Raw genomic sequence first — 15250 nt, forward strand, 5'->3', positions numbered from 1 at the left:
GGCAAGGGTGGCTTTTCCTCAACCCTCTGGATGGAGGCACAGGGCATGGATGATACAGAGCACTTTGGAATCTTCTTCATATGAGGTCTGCCTGCCTGTTGGTCTGTTCCTCTGCCTGCCCCATTTCCTTCATCCCTGTAGTTGCCCATCCTTTTCCCTGGCTGCCTTCCTCCCTCAGGGTGTCTCTGGTGAGCTTGGCCAGCCCTCTGTAGTTCTTGGAAGCCCCCTTTCCCTGACACCCTTCCTCCAGCCCTGGCAGGGCCAGACCTGGCCTGGCACACAGCAAGCTTTGCAAGCTTCAGAGAAGTCAAGGGGGCCAAGAACAATGACCCGGCCACCCAGCCTGGATGGATGGGAGAGGCAGAGAGGGTGAATCTATCTCCTCCTTGGTCTCTGCCCATTTGCTTACAGCATCCAGGTGCTTTAGCAGCCACATGTCTCTTGCTAGACCCTTCCCCAAACTTGCCCAGGCAGCAGCTCAACTGCTCTGCGTCTTCCTCCAGTACCTCTCCCCCTCTCTTTCCCTCTACTCTCTTCCCCCCCTCCCTGACACTTTCCTCCATCTCTCCTCTCTCCAACTCCACCTCCCTCCTTGTTTCTTCTCTGGGTCTCACCTTCGGAGTCTGTCTCCCCCTCTTCTTTGGCCCCCATTTCCCTCCATCCCCAGTTTCTCTCTCAACCTCCCTGTTATCTCCGTTCTCTCACTTCTCTTCTAAATCACAGCAATGAGAAGAAAAGGGGTTTCATTCCTTCTTCAAAGGAAATTCTCACAACAGCTCTGCTGAGTTCTGAGTGTGTACACAGGAAGGGTTGGTGCCTCTTTACAGGGGTCAATTCTAGAGCTGACTGCAGCGCCCCCCAGCATCACCAGATAGAGGTTTGTGGGGGTTTCAAGCTCATCTAGGGGCCCGTTGGATTGTTAGAGGGAGTAATGATGAGTAACAATGGGTAGAACTTGCACTGCATCTCCTTTGGGCTGCATTATTATTCAAGAGGAGGAATTTTTAAATCACAAATGTTGGGGAAGGATATTTCAAATAACACACACTGAAATGTTGATGGGGGGCGCTGGGCTTTTGGAACTGGGACTAGGGACATTACAAGCCACAACTAACGTTTATACAGTCAGTAAATACAAAAAAACCAAAGTACTAATTATCCTAAAAACATTTTTAGCAGCTCCTTTACCTGTTCATTCTCCCGCCTTGTTTCTGGCAAGCATCACAATGCCCAGTCGCAGGCTGCAGGCCCAGAGCAAGCTGCACAGAGCTTTTCCTGGCGGAGCTCCTGACTAGGGAGCTAAGGGCAGGTGGGGGTGTGGGAGGCACTTGTCTCCTCTGTGTAATTCACTCCTTGTGCCAAACCTAATCATGTCATTTCTCCCTGCCTCAATGGTTCCTTATTGCTGTCAGGCTGAAGTTCAAGGTGCCGCATGATCTGGTCACTCTGCTTGTCCCACTGATGTGTCTAGAGTCACCTGTCTTTCCAGCTTCCAGGTAGTTTCACATGTTCCCTCTACCAAAGCACTTTTCCTGCTGCTCTTATCCATTCCTGTAAACTAAGCTTTATTGTCACTTTCTCAAGAAAGTCTTCTTGAAGTGGCCTCACCCTCTTCCAAGTCTGGGTTAGGAGACCCTCCAATGTGTTCCCACAGGACCCTGGCCTTCCCCCTTCACAGCACCCATCATACTTCATTACAGTTGCCTGCTTACTTACCTCTCTTCCTTGCTGTACCATGAGCTCCCTGAGGGCAGAGACATATTATGCACCAACTCCCTAGGGCCCAGCCCAGAGCCTGGAACATTATAGGCAATTAGTGTATGTTTCTTAAAAGATGCATCCTGGGCACTCAGAGATGCTTCCCCAAGCCCAGTGCCTCTGCATCTTTGTCAAGCTAGAATGATAAGTTTAACACTCAGAGAGAGGGCCAGCATGAGATAATGGTAATAAGGAGAAATGAGGAAGCAGTGTCCTCATACTCAGTCATCTGAAATTCTTGGCTAATGGAAGTCATAAGCCCCTTGGGACTGGTGAATTGTCTCAGTCTCACCTCTTGTGTGTCCCGTGGGATCCCTGAGTGGTGAGAGCACAACAGGGTCAGCTTGCTGGGAGGAAAGATCCTTTCCTAGGAAAGGCTGCAGTGATGACCAAATGTCTGGATGGCATGATGAAGGGGGACAGCTTTCCTAGAGATCTGGAAACAAACTTTCTGGGAGAAGAAGGGAGGGAGAGGTGACAAAGAACTGGGGAATTTCTCCTAGGAATTGACAAGAGGCAGGGGAGATGCCCATTCAAGAGTACCTGTGCTAACAGGAAGCCACACTCTGAAGATGACCTCAGCATTTTCTGACCTGGGAAGGGTACAAAGTTGTGTTCAGCCTTGCCCCATAACCCTTTTCTCTTCTTATCATCAGACTATGATGGATATGATTCTCCATGTTCCAAAATGTATCACACCTTTTTTCTGTTTTGCAACTGATAACCACATTGGCCCAGACAACTGGCTATATTGTCATGTTGAGGTTGTATAGAAGCTACAATAGGCAATATGTTTTTCAGGATGAAAAATATTATTTCATCATGAAAAAAAACTACTGAGCTGCTAAAAATGAATTAAGCACATCTTCATAAATGTTTCATTCTAGGAAAGAGTCTGTCACATTTCAGCCCTATGCAAAGAAAATTGCAATTGTGCCTTCCTGACAAGCAGACTTCCTGAAACCTCGGTCTGAGGGGCAGCATATCTGTTGCGGTGGTTATTATTGGGTTAATCCAGTGATTTCTAGGGTTTACGTTTGGGGACAACGTTGGAGAAACATTTGTCCTACCTTCCTGGACTCAACTCCCTCCTATTGCCTATCCCACTTACTGAAGTAGAAACTGGTTTGAAGAGGTACCTCAAAAGGCAAGATCTGTCCCCAGTCTGATGAAACTCACAGAGCATTAGGTGCTTCTCAGAAGCACTGAGGTAAGAAGATTTTTGGTGGTGGTGGTGAGGGGGGTGAAATAAAAGACAAACACCCTTTTAAAAATCTGCTGACAAGGACCAGGGTGTTTCAGTTGGATCTCCAAGGAGCAAGGCTGCATCTTTTTGTTGTGTGTGAGTTTTTCCCTTCAGGGTCATTTTCAACCTCCAAGTATGTGACAGTTTACTCGAAAGTGGAGGCTCAACTTCTGGTGCTAAGGGAGCACAGCTGGTGGAGGTGGGAATCCCTTTCGCCCTCAGACTCAAGGAGACATGCATAGTGTGTGCGGGTAGTAGTGGCATTGGGAGTTTCACAGTCCTTGACTCAGCCGGAGGAAGGAATAACAAAATGGCATATGTGTTAGGCGTGTTCTGTGCTCTCTTAAGGCTTTTGGAGAGTGATAGGTTTAAGTCTGATGTTTCAAAGATTAGCCTTTCTTCTTTTTATGGAATATTTCAGGCATGGGTTTTACAGACAAAGCCTGAGATATCTGAACTTGGGAGGCAGCCTGTAGAGAGTTTTACTGAGCTCTTCCCTGTCCTCAAAGACAAATTAGGTATCAACACCAAGATAGCATCAGTGAGCAATGGTACCACCTCTGTTGCTAGGCTCTCTGTTTAGTCTCCAGGGGACAACAGAGATGTGGGGCTCCAGCCAAGGAAGGTGTATTGACTAGCACCCAGGTATGTACCATTTATCCCCTGTTGGAACCTCAGAATCATTCCCCATCCAATCATCCACTTGAGAGCAAGCCACTAAGCATACAGGAGATTTTCATTAAGGTTTCCATAGAGTTTGCATTGACTCTCCTTGTCTCTTGGCTCTCATAACTCTGAAACATTCTTTTTTAGGGACAATAGGACCATGTCATGCCTCTCCTGGAAAGTAAATTGGTTTTTGCTTGTGATCAAGCTCACGAGTCTCTTATTTCACTCATTTGGAAATTGTGGTCATCCATGCCATGTAAGATGTGAAGCCCTTACATAACATAAAAGCAACAGAACTTGGAAAGATGAATAAATATTTACTGTTTGGAATGGATCACATTCCCACTGAATCACACTTGCACTCAACAAATATTTATTGAGTGCAAATCATAGGCCAGATGTTCTAGGTGCTGGATATAGAGCAGTGAACAAAGCAGATTAAGTCCATGCCCTTATGTAGCTTACATCCCAGTGGGGTAGTAATATAATTCCTTCCCAAAGAAGGTTCTGCATGGGTCATCAGCAGTGCCTCAGGGCCTGAGTATCTCTCACAGCATTTGAGTTGGGCATTTATTCCATGTCCTGGGATAAAGAGAGTCTACAGGAACGATCTTCATTTCCATCCATCCCAGAATCGGTCTGCTAGTAACATCACACAGGTCATCACCTGCTAGACAACCTCCCTCCCCCGGCCCTGCCAAGAATCTTATCCTCCAATAATCGAACCCGAAACAGAATACACATGTCCAAGTCCCACGAGTATCTCTGATGGTGCATACGTATTTGTCTGTGACTACTAATAAGCTCGCTCCTTGCTAGGAGAGTCAGGGGATAGCACACTTAGGACTCTTGCTGTGGGGCTTCTCTAAGTAGCCTCCAATTATTTAGGATTCTCTCTCTCTCTTTTTCTGCTTCTCTTCTGTCTTTGTCTTCCCTTTCTTTCTTTCAGCCTGTCTTTGTGTCCGTCTTCCTGTCTTTTCTTTTGTCTTTCCTTTTTTGGTTTCACCATGAATAATCTCAATGTCGGCTGCAATAGGACATTGGACACTGAAGTAAGGAAAAGTTTAGTTGGTGACCACATAGAATTAGGCAAAAAGCTGAATTTGCCTTAATGATACCAATCATATAGTTATAGTTAAATTGGCAAATTTTATATGGCAAGACTTAGAAATTTAATATTAGAAAAGTGCACTAGCTTAATCTTGCACTCCTCTCTGAATATATACACATGTATGCAAGCAGATGAACACACATTTACACAGAGCTCTTCTTGATAATCTGAAGACGATGGCCTTGCAACCAGCAATTATTGTCCAGGAGTGTGATTGTGGGGTACGATGAAGTCAGGGTGTGATAAGTAGTCCTTTTCATCCTGAGTGCAGGCGGATGTTATTCTTTGGTTTGTGGCCATGGCTTCTACATATACTGTACTAATGAAGCCCGTTTAGCCACAGTCACTTATGCAGAATAACTGGAATCCCTAGGTAAGGTGCCAAATTGAACTACGTGTCTTTGTGCAGGGTGGGTTAATTCATTTTGCAAAATTTATGCTGCATATGGCCCAAAGCGACAGATTCTAATCAATGACAGTCACTCCCAAAGAGTCACCAGAGATGCTAATCAGACAAAAGTCTACTCTAAACCTCAGCAGGTCACATACACCAGCTTTTGCTGCCACCCACTCCTGCACTGTCAGCAACATCATCGTCCAACACCGAGAGAGCAGTGCTTTGAGAACTCTGACTTCTCTTTCCTGCCCATTGTCAGTTTCTTTCTGTAACCTTCACATTGCCTTTCTTCCATGTATTACATCCCACGTGTTCTATAATCCCCTCACTTTCCACAGAGTATGCCCACTGCTGAGTCAAAGGCAGGTGCTGTTTCACAACTGCTAACCCAGTACAACCAGCCTCAATTATGGTCCAGTTTTAGGAGAGACAAATAGGATGCTGAGGTCTTGACATTTTCAGGCAAACAGTGGCACAGAGCCAGGGAAGTCAGCTCGGTTGCATCACCTTAAGCACGAGCACTTGAGAGACCAAATTATTTTCCGTGTTCAGAACCAGGTCTATGAAATGGTAGAAGGGAGTAGAAGAGGACCATTTAGAAGGTTGACTGAATTAGGATGAACATTTTTGTGCTTTAGAGAAGCATCAAGGAGGAAACTGGAAGCGTGGGCATGGGAACTCGGCTCATCCTGAGATAGTAGAGGGAGAGAATTTGAAGTGGCTCTTTTTTGGTGGCTCAGATACTGGCAAAATTTTGCTGAGATTCCATTCAAGATCAAGTAGTAACCAGCAGCAGTCAGAAGATTCCTAGAGAAAACTAAACTAAAGAGATATGCCTCAGACCAGAGACCATATCCTGGAGAAGCTGTTAATCAGTGCTTAAAAAAAAAATCCAGTGCCTGGGGAGTCTTAGCTCAAGTTAATTGCATCAATTGAATCCTAGGATAGAACTGAGTTCATCATAAACTCTAATAAGACCAAAGGGTCCTCCTCATCTCCTTACTATGAGAGGGTTCTTTTGTCCCCATGGAGACTGAAAAAAAGTTCTCATTGCTGTGGGAGAGACGTTTCTGGCATTCAAGTGCTTCCAACTTATCAGAGGTAGAGAAGATTCTTTGTTCCAAGTTGGTGAGATTCATAACCATAATTGGGTACATTGCAGTGTCTTTAGTTGTTAATTTCAATCTTATCTGCTATTACTGGTCTTTCCTAGATCCATTTTACAGATGGGAAAATGAAGACCCACAATACTGTTCATCTCTGTCTTCTCTGCCTGACATCCTGCACCCATACTCTCATTCTGCCTCTATTTTCCCAACATAACTATATTATGCTTACAGGTTGGTAAAAATCAAGCCAACCAATAAGACAGACTGAAGCAGAGATAACACTGGGCTTCTTTTTGTAGTTATTAGCCAGGAAATGTTTAGATGCCTATCTCACATCTAATTCTATATTCAGTCTCTGGCCTCTCCAGTGCTCCACACCTACTCAAACCCATACTCACCAGCATGTTCAGAGTGTCTTCTTCCAGAGATGAACTGAAGTCTACTGATACCCAGTGAGGATCAGGGTAGGTCTCTTCATTCCATTCTTCGTAGGAAGTACAGTGATTAATTCATCATAGGACTTGATTCTGCCATGCAGTTCCCCTGGTGTCAGGAGGTGTGTACTGGAGTGGAGAAAGAACAAGTGTCTTAGTTTCCTAGGAACCAAAGGATACGCTGAAGGCTTTTGTAGGAAAAAACTACACTTTTTCCAGCCTGCCTTTCACAGAGGTTGGCCACGGAATAGGCCCCTTTTCTCAAAGATCAAACAAATTTGCCATGAAGCCAGGAGACAAAGCCAGGCAGGCCTATCCCCCAACTGGCTGCTCTAGTCAAGTGAGAACAAACTGGATCCTTAAAACATTAAGGGACAGTGGACAATCAATCCATAATCAATACTTCCTCCCAAATCAAACTTTGCTGTGGTTAGTGATGAAGTGGTCTCCAAGTGGTAAGGGGATATTTTCAGCCACCAGAAGAATCATGGATGAAATTAATACAGCAGCTGTTGTTTTCCCAAAGGGCTTGATTCTTCTCTGCTCTGCTCCATTGCCTCCTGCCCCCTGCCACCTATCCTCTTCAACCCTGCTCTGTGCTTGAATTGAGTAGATGGAAAATGCAGTTGACACCCAAATTTCTTCTAATGTTTTCATGCAGAAGCTTGGCCCAGCCTGCCATGAATAGAGATGGTAGCAACCTTGACTGCTTTCTCAGGTGTTTTACAAGTCCCTTGTGGCTTCCATTTGGTGCTTGAAAACATATTAATGTGGTGAGGAATGGGGAAGAGACACTAAAATTCAACAAGAGAGACTTGCATGGGGCAAATGAAGAAGAAGGGCTGGAATTCTCCTCAAAATCTCATGTGCAACCACCAAGTCATCGAATGCTGGAAGTAGTTAAGATAGGGGTGCCTGGGTGGCTCAGTCAGTTAGTTGAGCATCTGACTCAAGAGTCATGATCTTGGGGTTGTGAGATCAAGCACCACATGAGGCTCAGCACTTGGTGTGGAGACTGCTTGGGATTCTCTCTCTCCTTCTTCCTTTGCCCCTCCACCTCACCCCTGCTCACGTGCCCCCCTTAAAAAAAAAGAAATGGCTAGGATATTAGAGATCAAATCTAGTCCCCTCTTTTTGAAAACCAAAGAAAAGACAAAAAGAGTGAAATGATAGGCTCGAGGCGATCTAGTTATTTGGTGCAGAGCTGAGAGTAGATCTCAGAAACTTTGGCTCTCAATGCAGCTGCTCCCCATAACATGGCGGCCTTCTACCAAAAGCTCAAACCAGTCCTCTGTGTTGTGCTCTGTGACATTTTCCTTATGCCTCTTTCCATTAGGCATGCATGTGCACACCTACATACTGCACTGCACCTGGTAGCCATGAATTCTTCCCAGCAAAGCACAGGCCTGGGTGATCTGGCCTTCCCGAGTTGCTACTTTGCAGTAAAGGTTCAGCAGTAGGGCCAAGGGAGTCCATTTATATTAACCCACAAATCAGCTAAAGTATGCACACACAAACTGCTTCCTGCACTGTTTACTCAGTAAGTCATTCTCCTCCCCCACTCCTTAAAAAAAGAGCTGAGGAGAGAAATGAGAGAAGAGGAGAAGAGAAGAGAGAACAAGAAAAAGAAACAGAAATGAATGGATTTCCTTGGAATATCTTGCTACCCACCCCCTTTTACTCAATTTCTTTTTTTTCAAATATGTATTTCCTTTTTAAAAGACTGTTTATTTATTTGAGAGAGAGAGAGTGAGAGAGAGAAAGAGAGCATGAGCAGGAGGGAGGGGTAGAGGGAGAAGTGGACTCCCACTGAACAGGGAGCCCGATGCAGGACTTGATCCCAGGACCCTGGGATCATGACCTGAGCTGAAGGCAGATGCTTAAGTGACTGAGCCATCCAAATGTCCTTTACTCAATTTCTTTAATCCCTGCTCTATGAGGCCAACTTCCCTTGCAACCCTGGGCACACATTGTCCCATTATAATAATGATGATAAAAAATTATGCTGCCTCAGCAGTGTCTTTCTTTATCCAGAGACCTCATCAGCATAGAAGATTGGTGTCAGAGCCAAATGCTGTGTTCTACAGATGGCTGGGTCTCTTTTTCAACCACAAGAAGTAAGCAATTTAGAAAGAGGAATCTACATGCTACAAAAGGTAAGTAGGTACAGGCCATGAGAGCCCACTCCTTCTTTTGCTTTGACAAAACCCACTCCTGAGAGAGTTAATACAGGGCCCAGAACTCCCAGATCTATTCCATCTCTGGAAGAGTTCAGCCCCAACCCCCTTGTTTCAGGTGGAACTATCCCATGTAGCAGTGATTCTGCCTCTACAGGGATGGCCCCTTTTGTGTCAGTCACCACGTCAGGTACTTCTATAGCCATGATTTTCATCAGTTCACAAGTATTTTTATCCCTAGAAACAAGCTCAGACATGGCAAATGGAGAGCTAGGCTTCATAAAAAGGGCTTCTAGCGCCCAACAGTCTTTCCGCAACAACAAGGTGTTCACGGATAGGAAGAATGGTTCATGGGAAATACTTGCTAAATATGTGTTGGATGGATGAAAGAAAGTAAATGCATTAAGTGAGTGTCTGAAGAGAGAAGAGGTTCATAGCAAGGGCTTCTCAACTCCCCTGCTCCTTTTCCAGCTCCACTGCTCCCATGCACCTAAGCAGAAGGACATGTGTTCATTGTCTAGGACATTTTTTTTTTTACCAGACCCCTTCTAAAAATGCTGATTAAAGGGTTTGCCTGGACCCCATTCCCATTCGATGAGTCAGGATGGGAACTTCCTCCCTAGGCCTCTTCTGAAAGTAGTCATGAAAGGAGCAGGCTTTGGTGCTAGGCCACTTGTATTTAAATCCTTGCTCTACCATTTACTAGTTGTGTAACTTCTTCCAAGAGACTTAACCAGTCCAAGCCTCAGTTTCTCCATCTGCTAAGTGAGATAATAAATAAGACTTGTGCTATCAGGGTTGTCATGAAGATTAAATGTGGTAATAGAGCCTGGTACAGTTAGCATGTGATAAACTTTGATTATTCTTGACCCTGGAGCATTTTTTCCCTTCATCTGCTCTTTGGGCTGAAGTGGTTTTACTGCTCTGTGCCCCCATCCCCAGCTTGGGGATACCAGAACAGAAAATGTGGGCTTCCAAGGAAGTACAATGTAATGCTTACCCAGAGAGCAAAGACCAAAGCTTACTAGATTGGAACTAGATTGGAACATCCTGGATGAGGGCTTAGCTCTGGGAGAAGAGATGGTTAGAGAAATTGCTCAAGAGGAGGGGGACAGGAAGTTGTGGGGACAGGCAGAATCAACAAAGGAGATAGATAGAAGGGAAAGGAAAGATGGGGAGACAGGGGAAGAAAAGGTTTGGGAGAGACAGGGAGAGGATGGAGAGTGAGGAGACACTAAATTGCTACTGGAACATTAAGCACAAATGAGGGGAAATAAAATTAACATCTTTATTGAAAAGAAAAACAAGGAAGTAAGAAATATCCCTGTTTGGGGAAATCTTACGTAGAAAGGAGCAGGTGCTGAGGGCCTTTGGAGGCTGGTTGCCATGGTGATGCTATATGTCTTCTTTTCTATTACCCTGTGAATCTGGCAGCTGATACTTCCTTTCGGCTCTGGTTTCTAAGTCCAGGGCTTAGCCCTCAGTGAAGCCTTGGTGTTTCCATTTCTAGCACCTTGCTTATGCTGTGAGACCTGCTGGCTTGTTGTCATGGTTCCTTCTTGATATGATACTTATCCAGAAAGAAAAAGGAGAGAGGGCACATGCTGGCAAGCTGCAGGGAGAAGCGCTCTATGTGGCATTTTCCAAATGGATGAGAAGGGAAGTTTAGCAGGTAGGGAGCACTATGACCAGAAGGATATAGGGGCACTTGTAGTGACTCGTCCCTTTTCAAGGTAAATCTAGGTGGGCATTTCTCTAAGAAACTAATGTGACCAATCATCCTGGTTTGCCTACACTGAAGGGTTTCCTGGGACATGGAAATTTCACTTATACAATGAGGAGAATCTCAGACAAACTGGGACCATTGGTAATCCTAAGAAAAGACCCATTCAGAAAGTCCAAGATGAAGGGAACCCACATTTTTCAGAGCCTGACATTAAACAATCACATTCAGGGACCACAGAAGACTCTTGAGAGAAAGTCACTATTTAACCCAGGCTCATAATAAGGGCAATAATTTAATAGCTTGTTTCTTGCCACTAAACCATTTTCCCCATGCTTTAGTATGTAAAGAGATTTTTCAAGTTCCAGCAACATCAAAAACAACTGGAGACCTTGTAAAAAATGCAAAATCTTGCACCCCGCCCCGACCCCCTAAATCTAGGTCTCTGGTGGGGCAGCACAGTCCAGGCATCTACATTTTATTGAGTTTTCTGGCCAGCTCTGACGCACATGGTCTGAGAGTTGGTGTTGAAAAGACTCAGTGGCAGCAGTCAGAGAGTCTGTTTCACAAGTGAAAGCCAACAAGTGTCCAGACCTCAGAAAACCTGACTCCTCCAAGGCAAAAGGGTTTGGAAATGCCCTGGGCCTGGGGCAGGGACACACCTTGGCCCTCCTGCACCCATCTCCCCTGCACTCTTTGCCTGGCTGGTGCCTTCCCTCTGTCGGGGTCAGGCCTACACGCCACCTTCCTTGGAGTCCTTTCCTGGCCTACTACTTGATGGTGTAGGCATGCACAACATCCTGCCCTTTATTTTCTTCTGTTTATTCCAAGTTGTAATCTCACATCCATGTGTGTGGTTCTCCATAAACCCTCCTCAGCCCCCTCACTAGACTGTAAGCTCCAGGAGGTCCAGGCCCCTGCTGATTGTGCTCATGGCTGAGTACCCACAACACCTAGTGCAGGGCCAGGCCCCAGATAAGTGGCAGCTCCATATTTTGGAATTGAGTGCATGAATGAATAAATGAAGGTATGGATGGGGAGGCACTGGTGACAGCCCCAGCCTGGAGGACACTGCTGAGTGGCAACACTCTCTGGGGCCAGTCCTGGCTGCTCTGCTGGCAGGGCTGCTCGCAATAGCATGGATGGGTTTGAAAGGTGACAAAGCAGGGCCTGGGCCCCTTGCTCACAGGTTTCAGTGTCTTAGCAGACTCCTCAGTCACTCTCTAAATGGAAAGCAAACAGAGAAGCCAAGGCAGCCAGGTCTGAGGCAAGAGGCCAGGGGAAGTGCCCCGTTTCTAGCTGCTTGGCTGGGTACCTGGAGGCCAGGGAAGGACAGGCCCTGGGACTTGCTGTCCTTTTGCCCTGGCCCTGGCCTACCCAGCCTCTGGCTCCCTGAGGGTGGGCACTGAAGAGGAGGAGAATTTGCCACCCCAAAACATGTCCCTTTGGCATGAGGCTTATTTTAGCTGAGTCTCTTTAAGAAAGAGCAGACAGGAGAAGCTCTGAAACTGAGTACAAGTTACCCTTTTGGAAGAGACATTTACATTTACAAGGGAAATCTCCATTTGTAGAGGTGTCTCCCTCTCTGTACCAGGAAGAGAAGGATGACTAAATCGCTAGAAACTCTTATCCACGGGGAAGACAACAACCTCCATCTGCATAGCAACCTTACCTTTGTTTACTGTGCTTTGCCTGGTAACCTATCATAACTGACTCCCCTCCCCACAAACATCTTCCTCTGTCTTTAGCTGAAGATGGTATTTAAGGTGGTGGCTTGGGCCATTTGGGGGGAGTTACTCAATTTTCCTGGGTCTGTCCCATGTATGCAGGAAGTACACATGTTATTAAATGTCTGTTTATTTTTCTCCTGTTAATCTGTCTTTTATGGGGGGGGGCAGTTCTCAGCCAGGGACCTAGAAGGGTAGAGGGAAAATTATTTTTCCTCCCCCAAAGCCCTGACACTGCCATATGCAGAGTCATGGGCAGGTGGCTGTGAAGCCTGGGAGCATTGTTCTCCACAGCGGGATTTCCAAGGACACCTGGAAAATGAGGAGGGTCACACGTGGGTTTGCATGGAATCATGTGCAATTTGCGTCGATCTGCATATTTTCTGAAGGCGTGGCTCAGGCAATATGCAAAGCACATCTTCTCATCCCCAGAATGTCATGCTCCCTCCAGATTGAAAAGCGGGTCCCAGGGACTTGAACACAGGGACAAATGAAAGACCTGAAAGGTCACCATTCAACAGATCAGATTCTGGAGAATGAGCATCTCTGATGAGAGACACATAGCTACCATTTATTGAGTGTTTCTTAAGGCTGTGTGCTGCCTGCTGTACGTGCGTCTGCAGCAACCTTTTAAGGCAGGCACTATCGTTGTCCCTATTTTACAGATGAGGAGACTGAGGCTTTGCTGGGCTAAACAGATTTTCATGGTCATGTACATCAGGAGTGGCAGAGTTGGGGTGTGAACCGGGGCAGTCTGGCTCCAGAGCCCACTCCCTGAATCACTACACTGTATATGCTTCGTCCTTTGAACAAATGAAGATTCAGACACAGAGAAGTCAAGCCATGTGCCCAGGGTCACACAGCCAGATAATGCCAGAGCTGGAACCAGAAATTAGGTCTCTCCTCCACTCTGGTTCTCTTCCCCACGTGGCCCCATCCCTCTAGGTACAACAGGGATAACTTGGCCTACTTTACCCAGCCAAGCAGAGTGCAACAGCCTAGACAGAGGCTGAGTTCTCTTCAATCCCATGACTGGATTTCCTTGGACTCCTCAGCACTGCAAGGTTCTAAGGCTGGAAAGCATGGTGCAATCAGGCTTCTGTGTTTGTCCAAAGCTTCCGAGAAGGATGACACAGCAGACCAGTACAGTGGTCACCGCACAGTAAAGAGCTTTCATGTGTCCCATCACCCTCCTGCTTCTGTGGGTCTCAGGGACTCCCTGTCACAAGCCCTCTAGAGCAAGCTCCCACCCCTGTCACTGCACCTCTTCCTCTGCTTGGCTGTGTCTCCAGCTAGCTGTGGAAGCTGGGGCCAGGCAGGTCACTCCCACCCAGGGCTTTTAATGAGAAGTTTTGTCATGCCCAGGCAGCAAAGATGAATAATTTAGTGAAGGAAGCCCAGGAAATGTTATTCTTTCAGAGAAGAGTCCCTTGACAGTGGGAGAAGCAGAGAAGGATTGCATCTTATTATGGGAGGAAGGGGGGGTGGGGTTACAGAGGTACAAGAGAGGAGGAAGAAGGAGGCTACACAGGGGTTCCTAACAGAATTCCTAAAGATCCTTGCCAAGCCACTTTGCCACTTAGAAGTTAAGCCTACTTAGGCTGGTGCAAATCCCTAGTAATCTGTTGCCTTTTGCCCTATCAGTGATCTCTTTATGACCAATGCCTATTTCCAGAGAGCAGGGTTGTAATCTCTAGGGGTGATGGCCTGTTTTCTATATTCATTGGACTTTAAAAATGATTAAGAGTGCTCAGAAAGGAAAGAGGACAGATGGGTAGAAGGAGTGACATGAATTCCTGGTCCTCATTTAGGTGCCAGGGAATAGAAACAAACTCACAGAAGCCCTTGCCAGCTTGCACTGAATATGAGTACATATCCCTCCCTAGTTTGGGGGTGGAGACATGGAGAGGGAAGGCTAGTTCTTAGACAGCACCTTTGAGGAGAAGACATTGAAAGGTTTTCCTGCATGGGGTTGTGTTTTTGACAGCTCATGACAAATGCCAAGCTTCCTCCCAGTTGGCAAATTGGGATACAGCACTAGGGCCCTTGATCATTCTTGTCTGAATAGAAGGCTACAGTCCATTACTGGGTATTTGGCATATGACACAAAACAAGGTTTCCAATGCCTTATATACCAAGGAGACCCAGTGGCTTATGCTCTGGGGTTTTAGAATCAGAAGAGTTGGGGCTTCTGGGTGGCTCAGTGGGTTAAGCATCCAACTCTTGATTTCTGCCCAGGTCATGATCTTGGGGTCATGAGAAAGAGCCCCACTTTGGGCTTTGCTCTCAGTGTAGAGTCTTCTTGAGAGTCTTTCTTTCCCTCTCCCTCTACCCCTCCCCCCTCTCTCTTGTTTTCTTTCTAAAATAAATAAATAAAATCTTGGAAAAAAATCAGAAAAGAGTGAATTTTAGTCCCACTGTACTACTTGGCTGTGGGACCGTAGGCAATTTGTATCACCTCCTTGAACCTTAGTGTCCTTATCTGTAAAGTGAGTAATAGTAACAGAACTCCCTCTTTTGATTGCTTTCAAGAATATAGGAGAGATAAAGTGTTTTGGGAACTATGAAACTTTGTACCTATGCAAGGGATATTGATTAGTAGAAAGGCACACTTCACAACCCATATTCTCACTTGGGCCTCTTTTGACAAACTGATCTGCCAGTGTTGGGAATAAAGTATGTGGCCAAGGAACTGTCTCTCTGAAAAGCTAACTGGCATTTGGTGTAGCTAGATAGTGTCCTTAATCTCAATAGCACTTCCCTAACACTGGAGGTATAGGGAAGCAATCTTTAAAATCCAAGAGACATGGGTTTGGTACCAGGCTTTGCCATTATCAGCCATGTGAATTTAGAATAGTTAATTAACATCCTTGAGCCTCATTATTCTCATCTATGGAAT

The sequence above is a fragment of the Ailuropoda melanoleuca genome, chromosome X (assembly GCF_002007445.2).
Source record: "Ailuropoda melanoleuca isolate Jingjing chromosome X, ASM200744v2, whole genome shotgun sequence".
Classification (NCBI taxonomy): domain Eukaryota; kingdom Metazoa; phylum Chordata; class Mammalia; order Carnivora; family Ursidae; genus Ailuropoda; species Ailuropoda melanoleuca.